This window comes from Danaus plexippus (assembly GCF_018135715.1).
Source record: "Danaus plexippus chromosome 16 unlocalized genomic scaffold, MEX_DaPlex mxdp_31, whole genome shotgun sequence".
NCBI classification, from domain to species: domain Eukaryota; kingdom Metazoa; phylum Arthropoda; class Insecta; order Lepidoptera; family Nymphalidae; genus Danaus; species Danaus plexippus.
This window is the reverse complement of record NW_026869852.1, coordinates 1935942-1950938: the sequence shown is the minus strand read 5'-3', so window position 1 is coordinate 1950938 and position 14997 is coordinate 1935942. Positions and strand designations below refer to the sequence as shown.

The following is a 14997-nucleotide window of genomic DNA, read 5'->3' as shown; positions in this document are numbered from 1 at the left end:
ATGACGGCCCAAACTGTAACATTGCATCATACTTCTACTAAGGCAGCGGTACCCATTGATGTTGACACGGTTTAGTTTCGGACAATTTCTCTTTTTTTCCCTACAGTACATAGTATATTGTCTCCAATCCCTTGCAGAAGTTCCTAAAATGAAGTCAATGTTAGGACCAAAAATGCAAATAAATTATATATTTATTTGACAATTCGGTTCCTCGTAGAATTCCTTTTGATAAACTTGAACTTTTAAAGGGCCCATGTTGAAAATGATGTCCGAAAGATGTAAATAGGAATACAGCACGTCTCATTGAAACATACTTATATTAGATTTTCAGTCTTTCGTTCAACAAGTAGCTAGTTATAGCGTGAAGCAACATTTCGTTTAATCGAATACTACATGAGAGACTGCTTACAGTAAATGGTCGAAGTGTTCTCCGCTGACGTGGGTCATAACTGGAAGACATTTTTTTATTATTAAAAAAATCAATTTAAACATTGAATAAAAATGTTTAAATTCCATTCGAAATTTAATATTAATGAATGAAACAATTAACGAACGTTACTTTTACCGTATGAATAATATGGGAAGTCGTTTTAACCTAATAATTTTAACGATAGTTATTTATTAACGTATTGTTCTACGAACAAAGAATAGAAAACATTCGTACTCCAGGAAATATCAGACGTAACGGCTCCTCCACCAGAACCATCAAATAAAATACAAAGGAAAGTTTCAGAGGATTTTAAATATAAACACTGACACGGAAACTTCTGGAATTAACTATAGCACTGGAAATACAGAACGCTGTTGTCGGTAGTTAATATAGCATTAGTGATTCATTGGAAGTTCCATAAATAATTTAAGCAAAAAATATTAAAACACTATTATAATGATGGATAGAGACATAGGATACCATTACATAGTAATGACGTATGACAGTTCATGGAAAGACTAGTCGTAATTATAGGGTTTTAAAGGAAAAAATTAAAAATATACTATGAAAATTTGTTAGCATACCGTCGTTAGATGTTGCTGGCAATTATCAATATATAAACAGCCTACACTGGATACGTTATCAGTCAGCTGATTCTACTAAAGATGTTCACACACAGCATGAGGTATGCTTTGATTCATCCCGAATATACATAAGAAATATATAAAACTATTCTGATGAAAAAAATATCACAGATTATAAAATGCTATGAATTCTATTTCGTTTGTCAACAGACTGGAACACCAGACTTAGTTTGATATTTTTTTTAGGTAATAAATGATCGATGCTTTAATATCCATCACCTTCATATATTTAATTTTCCTTCGATCTTAATAAATGCGTAATAATTGTAGGTTACATTTGTAAATGATTTTTTTCCATGACTCCATCATCACATGAGGCCTGACGTAGAGTCATATGACTACAGCAGCGGGCACTTCATTTGTTTTAATAAATAAATCCCAAAGCTGCTAACACAACGCGCACTGTTTGTTCTATGATAAAGAATATCTTAATATATAGAAATCTTATTTTTGATAGAAAATAGGTTTTTTTAATACCTTTTCTATTGATATCTAGATGAAACTAAGTTTTTCGGATATATTTACTAATACGTGCAAAGAGTATTCATGCTAAATATTTTTTTTTCATACCTATTTCCTTTAGTGTGCCCCTAGCTTTATAATAAATGCGTGTACCGCGATTACACTTAATAAATATGATAAGAATACTACAAATTTTAAAACAATTTTACATTTTTAAAACAATAACAATGAATTTAAATGTCTATGAACAGCCAACGAAACATGATAATTATTGTAAATAATGCTCCTATGCTTCACATTATGAGAAATAGCAATTTGTATGTAATCCTTAGATCTACACAGCTCAATTATTGAAGATGTTGACAGTAAATTATTATCTGCAGTTTATTTTAATGATCTACATTGTCTAGGAACACTACAGATATAATATATTAGTGGATTCTATATTAAAATAGGTTGAATTGATACAATTTTTTTTGTGTTTTTGGTCGAAAAAAATATGTAATCCGTATAGGTCTCTTTATTTTCCGTCCGTCTTTCTCTCTATGTGCTATATAGAGATTATATTTATATACGTACTGCGATGATGTGGAGGTATCGAGCTGAAAATAACATAATATACTCACGTCCACAAAATCTTGGATCTGTGTAAAAAAAGCATACTGTAAAAGTTAAAAGATAAAAAAATGCGAGCACTCAGTGCCACAGAAGCATAAATTTTGACATTATTAAGATCATTAATATGTTTCGGGTGTTGTTCGTGACGTAGAACTAAAAAAAATTAATTCCTTCAACATTTATTCGCAAAGGACCAGTTATGAATTTTACTGTCGTTTGTGGTTTTTTGTGTATAATTTTAAATATGGAAAAAAAAAATACAGACGTCATGTTTACAACAATAAAACGGTTAAATGGAATATTTTTGTGGATTAATAATGGTGGTATGAAATTAAAAAAATAATATATTTTCCTCGTATACTCTGTGACTACAAGTTTTAATGTTTATTACGGTATAAATATAATATTTAAATCATTAATTAACAAATAAAACACCAGCGTCTATATGATGAATAATTGTAGTACATTGTACATTTAATTCCGTGATACATTGTTATATCTTATTAATTTTATATAGAGTAAGTAGAATTCATGTACTATTTGTGTATTTTAAAGGAAGAGGGTATTCCCTCTTATTAGTTATAACGAATAATATATTTGAGTGTCATTGAACCTTGTGGTTTCCTTTTATGAATGAACAGTCAGTCTATTATAAAACATTACTATTTATCGGAACCCCATACAATATTTGCTGCTCATCGTATTTCCAACATAACACATCCATAATGTAATATATTTTATGAATATTTCTATACTTCTGCAACGTTTTCGTCATAACACACGCCATCCTTGACCGCGTCACTTTCTTCCGCCCGCTGGCCGTTTATAAACACGATAGTTCACAGATCTCAGTAACAGAGCACGTGTGTTGCATCAGACGACTGTCATATTTCGATGTTACTATCGCTCAAGACTGTATGTCAAATTATTTAAATTAATTGAAACTTTATTATCACAGATATAATGATATCATTTTCGCGTTCTTTCCCAACTTTCACGTTTAATATGGTTGGAATATTTTAAGATCCGAAATATTCGAGAATGAATCCTTTCCTTCCGCTGCATGAGTTTAGATTCGACAGATTCCTGAGAAATATATTTCGGTCAGGATGTTATTGTAAGAGGTATTTAAATAAAAACAAATCCAAACATCTAGCACATGTAGGTATAGCCGATAGCGTGCCTCTTACGAATTTACGGAATGATTCACATCCTATTATAAACGTCGTGGAGCAAACAATTAGTGAAATGTTCTAAAATAAACATAAATTAAGTGTAATACTATGAAGACGGAGTTAGAAAATCATTTAAAATCGTCACATAAGTGTTAACTGTGTGGGCGTAAATGAAATTTTTTAGACCTATACATAAGCTGACTTTCTTGTAATGAATTAAAATAAAATTATAAAGTTTATTCTATAAGATGTATGAGAGAAATTAAATTGATTGATTTAGTCTGAATGACGGTGGTGTTTACAAAAAGCGATGTTTTGACAATCCGCCGAATAAAAACGCTAGGCTCGATACATTGGATTAAGTCATTATGTACAGGAAGATTATATATACATATATATTTATTTAATATTTAAAGAAATATATTTTACTTACATAAACTTGACTCTCCTAATATATATTAGAGGTATAGATGTATATATTTATATTAATAAAAAAAATATTCCGAGTTTCGGACAATACATAAATAATGAAATAACATACGATGCCTCAAGCCACAGTACGATCAGCGTCACAACCTAATATACGGAAAATTTATACACTTCAATGGAAAATAAATACTATTATTTTTCCGGAAGAAATATTTATACGGAAGGTGCTGCGTCTAGTTTATTACCTGAATACGTCACAGATTTTGTGATTGTCTACGAGATTTGTTTGGATTAATTCCTATGTTCTTGATTTTTTATTTATAAGACTGTATGTTTAATGAAAGATTAACTATCGTTTCCCTTTAGAAGTGACTTCCTCGTAACTCTAAATTAAACTAACTCGTAACTCGTAACTATAAATTAATAATTCTTCCTTATGTAATATTAGAAATACTATACATGCTTACTTTATGTTGACGCGATCAATATTTAAGCAACAATTTATTTTACTACCGAAAGCAGGATGTCTGTGATTAATTTGTTATTACAATAGTAAATGTTTAATTATTTAAAACTAATATTAGTATCAAGTGAATCTGTCAATGAACAGTTATGTACAATGATAACTCGTGCTGGAGATCACATAATTCAGTATCTTCATGTAACAGATAACAGATTATGATGTTTGTTCTACAAATATTGTGACGTGTGCCCTCTTACAGTACAATAAATATTTATATCATTGAAGATCTGTTAGATTGATAAAAAATATATACATGAATTTGGCGTTAATTGAAAACTCAAATAAAAAATATACAATCCTATATATATATATATATTATATTGTAGTGATTTATATATTGTGATTGAAAACCAGTTAATAGTTACAAACGTCGAACTCCGAGCGAATAAACCTTCGAGGTCATGACATAAGCAAAAAAATTAACTAGAAAACTCAAAGCGGAACGTGCGCATGAAGTTTCAGTCCTAATAACGTCAGAAGAATAACAGTCGGATACAGTTAACTATAAACATAACGGAATGCACCGACAACATCGTTGACAGACGGCCAGAGACTACAACATATCATATGTTTGGTGGACATGCGCGTTCGCAATTTTTTTATCAAAAAAAAAAAAACAAAAAATCAACTAGGCAGGCTTTCCACTGACGTGAGTCAGGCAGGCGCGCCCGCGACCGTCCAATGAGCACGCTCGTCATATAAAATAGAATGTGACCAGTCGCGTTCAAACCCGTGACGGTGGCCGATGAGAACGCACGCCGCTCTCCGCACGACACACGCACGTACAGACACTCGCGAGTGCACACTACATACTGTCGGTCTGTCGGTCGGTTGGTCGCGTTAGTGAGTCCGCTGTGTTAACCTACAGTGAGTATTGTTCATACTACATACAGAGAGGCTCGCGGTACTGTAACGTATTGTACACTGGTAAGATACTTCCTCTCCTTTGACTGCCTTTCGTTATAAACGTCTTATGTTTCTCTCCCGCCACTGGGAGTGTAATGTTTTTAAATATCATCGGATGTAGAGTGTGTGATGTGTCCAGTATGATTTGTCAAACAATTTTCCATATATTAATATATATTACGTGTTCGTGTATTGATATGACAGTGACGGAGACTTCATCTTAATCCTGATAACATTCGATCATATCGAGATACGTCTTAAAGCATACTGATTACATTATACAATATATACAAGTCATTTATATATATATATATATATATGTGTGTGTGTTTGTATGTTTTTAGTATGGCTTATAATTCGTTGTAACAATTGTAACGTGTATAATGAAATGATAAACACTTGCAAGTATTCAACAAGTCAGCCTCCAACTGTAAGGTATAACTAGATATAGCGACAACAACATACGACTCTACAGCCAACATGACGTGAGGGCCTCATAATCAATTAATAATTAAACATAAGATAGGCTAATATAGCCGTGTTGCTTACAATAAATTATAATAAATATTTTTGATATAACCAAACATTATCTCGATCGCTTCCCTAAATATTAAAATAAAATCAATTAATCTATTATTACTTATAAAATAAAATAAAAAAACAAAATGCCGCTTCTGTCATCTTGACAGTTCACGTCACGCGTCTAAATTAAATAATGTTTAGTGGAAAGTGAAGATAGGCTGAGAAAGATTTTGAATTTATAACAAAAATTCTAATTTCATAGACTCAGTGTGATTTAAATACACATAGAAAAAAATATATTATATAAAGAAATAAAAAAAATCTGATATAAACACAGATACGAACTCAATACGTATCAATTCGCTTTATCTCATTATTTTTTTCTGACAGAATATATATATGATGTGTAAACGTATGCATGTACAGGTATATTTAGAAAGGAATTAATCTATTAAGAATAATTAATAATCGAGAAATATGTTTTACATGAAAGATCGCAAAGTCAGTCAGGAAGACGGACAAAAAAACATTAATACTGGGAATTGGCGGTTACTCATTTCTACGGAGGTTCATTAAAAAGGTTCTAATTGGAACACTCACACATACACACACAGTGTGCGTATTAAGTTTATATCTGTAAATACGATCACAAAACGATAAAACGACCTCAATTTTTATCTCCTCCCCAATTACAAGTAACTTAATTAATATTTTCTTACAAACGTATCGGAAAAAGAAACCCAATATTTTTGTTCTTCGTATCTCTGTTCTGATAAAAAAAAACTCTCCTGACTTAACATCGGTTTTGTTATTTTTAATAATTTAAAATTATATAAAATTTGTTGATGGAAAAATGTACTGATTTATATATACTGATAATGTATCCCGGTGTCATGTAAAAGACATCAACGCGGATCCTTAGTTTTAAACAATTTCGACGTACATTCTAATATACAGAGATAATGTAGAAACATGTAAGTGAATAAGATTAACTTTAAATAAACTTATCATATATTAATATTAGCATCGAAATTATCAGAATCCATATGATATATTATTAATAATACGTGTCCAGAGTAAAAAATTATAGAAACATATATATCTATTAAGCTTACTAATATTAAATGTATGCTGGACATCTGTTGGTAACGCGATACCTTCTATAAATACACGATTATTAGTTTATATTATATCTATTGGGTTTTAAGACGAGACGTCGCTTCGAATTCGCTCTCACATACATATCGATACAGCAATTATTTTAGTCAGGTATTTATTTTATTTTAAACTAGTTTTTGTCTCCGACATCGTCTGCATCGTTTTCGGTATTAGGGGAATTCTTTCTTAGAAATGTATACTGCGTTTTGTAACAATAGATATAGTAGTGAACCGGAAGTGACATTTGTAAACTATAGTCTATCTCACATGACTTCACGCTGAACTGTTATGTATTGATTTTGTGTACACTCCACATTCATGTACAATTTCGGGACACATTTTTTCTTATATCTCATTTTGCTATTTGAGCTACATTATTGTAAAGTATCATCAAAATCCGCTAAGTCGTTTCTGGTATGAAGGTGTAACAAACATACGTACATGCTCGCCAACTTTCGCAATTATTATAATATATATGTTTATTCTGTTTCATAAGTTAAGGATGCTGAGTTGCCTGAACATTCTTATACAGAATAATGCACCTGTATAAAGACGTAACCTCCTTTAATGATTTTTAGAATGATCCAGATAAATTGATCTGTAGATTAAGCTGATGATAGTAAATTTGTTTCTAATTAGTTACATTTGCTTTCATTTGTATAAGGTTCAGTTGAAACTTGAACGTGCCTGAATGTCTTGTAGATCCGAACAGGAGATGAACCTTCATCTCAATATGGCATTTGTTAAAATCGACCCAAAATATAAGTAAACCTATTTATTACCGTCATATTTATATAAAATAATACCTAAAATTTTAATAAAAAATATAAAAGATAATTACAATAAATAACAAGTTTGTGAAAAAACCGTCTTTAAGTTTGAAACAATGGACTAGAATCTGAATAGATGAATAAAGATGTATCGTTTGTTAGATGTTACGTAACATACAGACGGTCGTTTAATTGTCGTGAGTTATGAGTGTGTAAACGAACACTCACTGATACCGGGAACGAATGCAAGTCACCCGACCTGCCTCGCGATGAAGGACAACAAAATAACTATAAATACATTTATTATATTACAAACTAACCCACGGTTTCAACGTCACGAACTCGTAGTAGCTAATTGTTTTCATTCCGCTTTTTTACATTAACGTCGCTAGATAATCGAGAATCAGTTTTTCTTTGTTCTATCAAATCTCTCCTAAACCCCTCCGGTTGGTTAATTTCCAAAGAAAACAACAACGAACTAAGAAATCGATTAGATACAACCAGTTGAAAATCTTCACTGTTATTCTGAATTTTTATATAAATACGAAAGTGATATTTACTAATGAATTTTTATAAATCGCTGAGAAAATGTACGACATTAACATGAAAAAATCTCTATCGTTCATAATAACTGGTAATATTTAAGATCTTAATTATGACGTCAGCGATCAAACGTCGATGTGGCACTTGTAATTAATATTCCCATCAGTTGGCAACTTTCCTCGGCGGACAAGTCGGCATATTTTTTCATTTCATTAAATACATAGTAATTTAATATCAAATATTAAAAAAAACACTCATACGTATTCATAGAGTAAATTATATCTAATAATTAATTAATAACTTATAAAATTTTGTCGAAATAATGTTTGGAAGCAACGTCAGCTGAGAATCAATTCTACTTTCGATCAAATTATAATACGAGATAAATGGTACATATTTTTATACGGAACCATAGATAATTCATATCCGTAAAAGTATCGGAGAGATCGCGAGAGGCTCGAAGTGTAGCAAAATTAATGAAAGGCCTACCGCGGAGATTCAATTAAGATAACACCTTTCACTAGACACGAGCGGGGAGGCTCCATTGATAACTGACTGACCCGCTTCATACACCATAAAAATATAATTACTTGATTTGAAAAACGCATTTTAAGTGGAGTTGATGTTATAAGCAGTGTCATACAGCCAATGTGCCAACACAATGCACCTAATTAAAACCTCCTTCGATATAAAATACCGTATAATACCTCTTCCTCTATATAATGTTCCCTAAACCCGACCGTTGCCCGTCTGTCTCCGTGTGTGTTAATCAGTATATTGTGAGTGCATCCGTTCATGTGTTGCACCAGCCTGTATCCTAACCATCATCTGCTGATAATTGCATGCAGTTGGCCGAACTGGACCTATATTTAGTTCTTACGGTTACTGTTCTCACACTCACAAGTGGTATACAAAACTATATCATAAAAAACAAAATTTATTTCATTCAACTCGGCGAACACTTCGCAAAAAATATTCCTGATTATATATGAATTATAAATTTGTCAATATTAAAGTTCAATGTAATCTCATACGGGTAACAATTTACTTTATGAGGCGTCAAGTTGTCTCCATCTTTAATACACACACGTAAACAACAACACACACACACACATACCACATGTGGAAAGGCTGCGTGTATGATGCGTCTCCTATTGAAAAACTATTTCCATTCTGAATTTCATAGTCACCTATTTGTGACATGTTTATAAATCGTTTGAAATGTTTTACTACATTGCGACAGGTGATTATCGTTGGATTTTTCCTCTAAATACAAGTAACAGTCAGTTGAAGCCGGTTTTCATTTCAAAAAAATGTAAATCACCCGCATAAAATTCAAATAATCTAGTTTAAATGCACTAACGAGGCTAGAACTATCAGTAATACGGGAGGCGAGCGAGTGTGATTGCATCTGACGACAAACGCACACGCACACATACTAACAACAAACACACCGACGACATTCATCAACTCTAATAACACCTATTCATCGGTCGTTTGAAGCGATTAAAACAATTATATATATATAAAAAGAAGTGGCCGTCCCAGTATGCGAGAGGTCCTTACACCGTACTAGGACCGTAATGGACCCTCAGAGTCTATTAATAAGTTATAAAAAACACTCGAACAGTTCAATCTAAACGAGCCCTAAGACGACGCGTTGCCAAGAAGTCTGCCGCGGCGCACGCACACCACCACACCACGTACCGTAACTGGATACACGCACACACGCACCGGGGAAAACGGCCGCTGCGCGTACGCAGACCAAAACATATGGGGATTTTATTTCAGTCGCGCCTTCGGAATACATATACGATGTTAATTTTATTTATAATTCAAATGTCTTTGTCTCAAACGACCAAGTCTCGTTACTGAATACACCGTATCGCGTATCGGTACGTATATATTAAAGAGCTCTAATGGTTAGCGCGTGTCCTATATAGCTAACAGATCGTATATTTGGGTCAGTGTTGATTAAATGCAGGACCTTATCTCGTCTGAGGGCATCTGATGGATGATCCCGGTGATTTATAACCGAGGTGCGCGCGCGCATTACTCACTGTAATGCTCCTTGAGATTAGAGATAGCTGTCATATTGTAAATAATAATATAACTCTAGCAGAATTCTAAAACAAACGAAGAGAGGAAAGCAGCAGAAGTAATTCAATTTCGTTTTTTGTGTTTTCTTTTTTTGAAATTGTAGCTTTTTTTTTACATCAAAGAGGTTCAATAACAATCACGTTCCGTCTCACTTGTAACACGATAGAGAAGAAGATACGCTCCAATAAAATATATTTATGATATAAACTTACCCCCGGAGATAGGACATCGGATATGAGCTAAAAATAACCCGGCCTCCAATATATTAGTGTCGACTAGAGGTTGGTGTAAGTGTATCAATTATGTATGTTAAATATTTATTGAAAATTTTAAACGAATCTTTATTGATCAAACGTCAGCGGACTTTCTAAAGCAATGAAAAAAAAAAAGATAAAATATTAATATAGTCAAATAAAATGTATTAATTAACAAGCGTCGTGTTTACCAAATTTACGATTTCAATTTACATTTAAACAACGAAGTTACATCAAACCCTTTTTGCGTCGATCGCATTTTCTTTATTAATTAGATTTTTTGTATTCATTTCTTAGAGAAGTTACAAAATCAATATATATATATATATTTTTTCCACACAGTGATATGATTAACATCTCGCGTTTATTACAATATTAATTATCTCGGACACCTGTTGATGAAACTCGATACTATTAAAAAATATATTAAAATTTTCCACGTTTATACATGCCTATTATGCGTACTGAAAACCACTAAGGAATACAACCTTCCCAGTGTACACTGTCACACTCAAGTACTTAAACTTTTATAAGGTATTTTTAGGATAATACCACAAAACTTGAGTTAAGTATGTTCTCGTTATAATATAGGATAATGTCTGTAGTATACGTGACGATACATGCCACTCAGTGTTTTAAGATCGTTGACTCGCGGGACAATAGGAGACATTGCATTCTAAACGTCTATTACTTATATTTAAATACAGTTCGCTCATATAACAACAATATATTGTAATGCGCAGACAGTCTAACATATTCAATATTTGCTGAACGCGGACTCGGCGACGCTGTAATGTATTTTAGGTCATTATGTATGTATGTATAATAAATATAAACTCGTGTGGCCGTCCGTACAGTCCTGCGGTATGAGATTCAACCTCGGCTTGACCGGTGAACCCGTCTCGACTCTCGAGGCCTTATATATTTATATTGTACTAATGTGTCATTTACATAACGATGATATTAAATATAACGTGGTACATAGCTAATTAAGAATGATCATAGCTTCTGAACTACGACTATACTGGCAATTTTAAGAAATTATTACTATATGAATTGTATAATAATGAACAATATCTATTATAAGATACAAAAGAATTATCACATATTAAACACCATACAAAATCATAAATCTGATTGTGCTTTGATTTTTTTTTATGATCGATAAAAAATCTATAAACATCTTCGTCACTAAAACTACGAGTGCTAAATTTATTTTAACTAAGTCGTCTATAAAAAAAGTGTGTAAAAAAACCACTTAAACAGTTTTTAACAAGTTGAAAAAAATTGGCGCCACATAAATAAACAGGTAATAAATTTTAGATTTATTTATTTGATATAATCTATAGCTGTAATTATTCAAACAGTGATTCATTTTGTTTTTTTTTTAAACGTCAAAATGGGCGGCAAATGCTGATATTGTACGGTCGACGCTTATTTGATGATCTCCATATCCGTTGTTTACTAAAACATCTCGTTATCATAACCGGATCTAATTTACAACTATCGATGAACAATAAATTTGACACTTAATGTTTTTTAATTACATTTTTATCGAGAAAATTCTTTATGAATGGATCCCACGCGTTCCCCGTGTGAATGGATATAATGTTTTATATGATGTAAATTAAAAGCTGTTTAATTTTGGATCGTTGCCAGTCGCGATCATTCAGGGTTCAGTTAGCGATAAATAAAAAGCTAATGTTACTGCCCAGACGGTGATGACACGTTTTCTTCTCAGCCAGACGATGCAAGATTAAATAAAAATAACAAAATAATAAAAAAAAACACGTTTCCCGTGCCCTCTACGATACTGTCTCTTGTTCGGATGCTTTAAAACACGCACGATTAGTTGAAACCAAATATCACACGTACGTATCTAACTTAGGTATATAAGTTTCTTTTTTATAATTTAAAATATACATTAATGTTAATGACCCTATAGTGTAACCTCACCTTAAATACTCGTTTGTTAAATTATTATTTTTTACGTAACATTCGTGCAGGATACGAAACTAGCTGCCTACATAGATCGACGACCTTTGTGGTTAAATAATAATAATAGTATTTTTTGTTAGATATAAATAAGGGCTGCGTATAATTGGGAGCACTTAGGTCGGGACGTTTTGGTCTGATTTTATATTCGTTAAAAGCTACTTCAAAGCTCGAAATATAACGTTGGCAACTGTGTCCAGACAGTGAATTATGTGACACAAGTAATAATGTCATTAAAGCATATGTTTTATTATTTTTATGATAACCGCAGACAGTCACGTCTGGCCATTATTCTTATAATAAGCGCATAACTATACGTGTAGTATAAATAGTTTTATGTAGAGTAATGTCAAGCAGTTAGGTTACTAGCAGACGAATGTTCGTAAGTGAAGTTGGAAACACATTAATCATGGGTTATACATGTATTTTGCAATGTTTGCGTCAGATCTGCACGGGGATAGATGTTATTGTTTCACGGTTTCCTCAATGGTTGGTCAGATTCATTCATGAACGCACACCAAAGTTGTTATGTAATGAGACATTCACTGACGATCTAATAAAAATATACACGAATGTAACACAAACGTTATATATATATTAAATTATAAACTAACTCACGTCGGTCCATAAAGGTTGTGATATGCGGAAATAACTATTGCTGTATATAACAAAGATATTCTTGTAATTACGTTAGTTTGTACGACTGTCATTATTTACATTACGTTAGACATTCGCATCCGCTTCCTGTTTGGTTATTCCGGTTTGATCTAGTCCATTTCTAACAATGATATATTGTTAGCTCTACCACATGTTAAACTCTTTACAACACTTTGTTTAGGTATTTAATAAAAACCAATTTAAGTGTCTGTTACACGCTTGTGATTATGGTTATTTAGTGATGTTCTCAGTCGTCTTTACGACTCGGACTTTCGGTTTCGAAGTACGACTACGTCAATCACTATTACGGCGTATTTTTATATTTAATACCAAGCCCACCTGTACGGTTCAACGGCACTAGACCGACCAGTTAGTCTGGTTATTTTAAACCGACATATTTACACCTATCAATTGACATCACACGATTCTAAACCTTAAATTAATAACCGATTCGTTGCTTGTGTGTGATACATTAAAGTTGCAGCGCGCCATTTTTTATCTCTGCCGCGATCTGGATTCTGATTAATGGGCACCGTGGATGTATTGTACTGGGATGTGGATTGATAATGACAGGCCACTGGGAGAAAAAAAATAGTCTTTGACGTCGCTAAATATAGACTGGAATGTCTGAGAATATCGAAAAGAAAAATAATTGTTGTAAACCAGTCATACCTAGCTCTGCAATGTTTGCTAAACCAATGATAAGTGCTCTTTGATTTCTCAACTGTTAAGGACCTTTTAAATTAAAATTGCGAAAGGCTAACCGATTATAGGTTGAAGGCTGTCGCAACGCGAACGTAACGATTGGTTTATGTAAAAGGTGTTCTAGAAGTTTCCGAGCTTTCCTGACGCGCGTTTGAGACGGTTTTCCAATGACTTTTATACCGAACATTTAGTTGAGAGTCGTTCTCTTCTTAGAAACTTGTACTTTTCCTAATAGATACGATCACATGAACAGAAAGAAAACTCGCTGCCGGGTCATGTTAAATAATACGTTGTAATTTCGTTGACAAATCCATTTAACCGAGTCTTATATGTACGGCTCAAGGTATTATTATGGAAAAGAAAAATCAATAGACAAAAGAAATGATCTATAGGCAATCTAATAATAATACATATGTTATATGTTTATTATTATTATTATTATCCAAGTCAAAGAAACACGAATTCCACAGGAGCTAGTCACTTGAGTAATGGCAACACAATGTCACTAACATGCAAATCCGTACAATTTAAACTCCTCTATGCGAATCACGGCCGACAATACAATGAAGTATCGGTACAATCACCTCCGTATAGAGTTAAAACAATAATTACTATAACATATATACAGAAAGACAACAATACGAACAAAAAAATATATTTTAACGTTAACGACATATCTCAATCTACAAGAAAATTATAAATTGTGTTTGAAGAACAAACTATTAATGACCGTTTAGACGATACTGGAGGAGATGAAACGTAGTGGAGTATTAATGAAACAAAAACACGTAAAAGTAAAGGAAACCTAGTGATTTAAATGAAATTGCTCAAGCGCGTGTGTGTAGCCGCAGACAGCGGGGCGCTGGTAGCGAGAGACAGGTTACTACTACACGACAACATTTGAATATTGTGAAGTATTCGACATGATTCGTAAATGTCGAGGTTGTTCGCATCGCATTCCCACTGATATACGCGGATACGGTTCACAGTTTATTCGTGACATTGAGGATTTATGTAATTCCATCATCTAATCTGTGATAGTTTGTGGGCAACATTGATGTAGATATGGCAGAAGCGAAGCATTAATTCTGCCCGTGCAGCCAGCG

The 14997-nt window shown here is 32.7% G+C and overlaps 2 protein-coding genes across 5 annotated transcripts in view; one reads left to right on the top strand and one right to left on the bottom strand.

Annotated features, from left to right (window-relative positions):
* The window catches only part of LOC116771765 (CHH-like protein), a 33300-nt gene that overhangs the window by 10315 nt on the left and 7988 nt on the right, over window positions 1-14997 (top strand). Inside the window, exon 1 of one of the 4 annotated variants that reach the window (XM_061528312.1) lies at window positions 4992-5148. The exons of 1 other annotated variant lie outside the window; for it this stretch is intronic. The gene's annotated coding sequence lies outside the window, so the exon portion shown is untranslated. Of the gene's footprint in view, window positions 1-4991; window positions 5209-14997 lie in introns of those variants that run through there. 2 more of the 4 variants (XM_032663726.2, XM_032663725.2) reach the window with 2 other exon arrangements.
* The window catches only part of LOC116771759 (peroxisomal leader peptide-processing protease-like), a 38361-nt gene that overhangs the window by 19121 nt on the left and 4243 nt on the right, over window positions 1-14997 (bottom strand). The gene's annotated exons all lie outside the window — the stretch shown is intronic.